We start from the raw sequence: 878 nt of genomic DNA on the forward strand, positions 1-878 counted from the left end.
GTCTGGTCCAATGCGCGCTTGACTCACGGGTCAAGTCACTCACTGGCGTTCGTCTCTCGTCTGGTCGGCTACTGGGCACTAGCCACCCGTCACCGCAACTGTTTCTCGTTCCGTGCTCTTCACCGCAGACCTCGTCCTCTGCTCTACGCCGCAGATTTCGTACTGTCTTCTCCGCACCAGATTCCGTTCTCTGTCTTCCGTTGGCCGTACACCATTGTGTCGAACCAACAGATCCCGGGTCTGGCCCGCTATACTTCAACCAGCTGTCGTCGTTCTCTTCATTGTCCGTCCTACAGTGATCCGGCAGCTGCCTGCCTTCGCGCACGCCACTTCGTTCTTCGTCACTCTGTTGTCGTGCTGCACCCGGACGTGATCGCGTCTCCTTACACGACTTCCTCATCATCAGGGTCTTCCACGACCCTGTCGGCGTCGAGCAGCTTATCGTACTCCTCGGCCGACACCTATCGTCGCTCAACATTCCGCTTCGTTCCTTCGCTTGCCGTTGCTACCGCGGAGTTCGTACGCCAGGACGAATTGCCCAGCTCGATTCCGTCTTCGCCGTCGTCGTAACTCCACCAACTGGCCACTCGCACCGAAGGTTTTCCTTTCTGTGCCCACTGCTCGGCTTCTCTTCTTCGAATTTCCACCTGCATGCCGGCCTGCCGTCGCTGCAAATACAGGCGCTCCTGTCTCCTCATCATAGTCGACTGCACCTCCGTCTTCAACTTTATCGTAGACTTGTTCTTCATACAGCACTTCGTCGTCAATGTCCTGCGCCGCTTTCTCTAGCCCTGCCGTCGGATAGTAATAACTCACCAGGAACGAAGAGTGCGCTATCATTGTCTCAGGCGTTCCCGTCTTATCTTCGCGTCGTAAGA

The sequence above is a fragment of the Phytophthora infestans genome, genomic scaffold, assembly GCF_000142945.1.
Source record: "Phytophthora infestans T30-4 supercont1.107 genomic scaffold, whole genome shotgun sequence".
Taxonomy (NCBI): domain Eukaryota; phylum Oomycota; class Peronosporomycetes; order Peronosporales; family Peronosporaceae; genus Phytophthora; species Phytophthora infestans.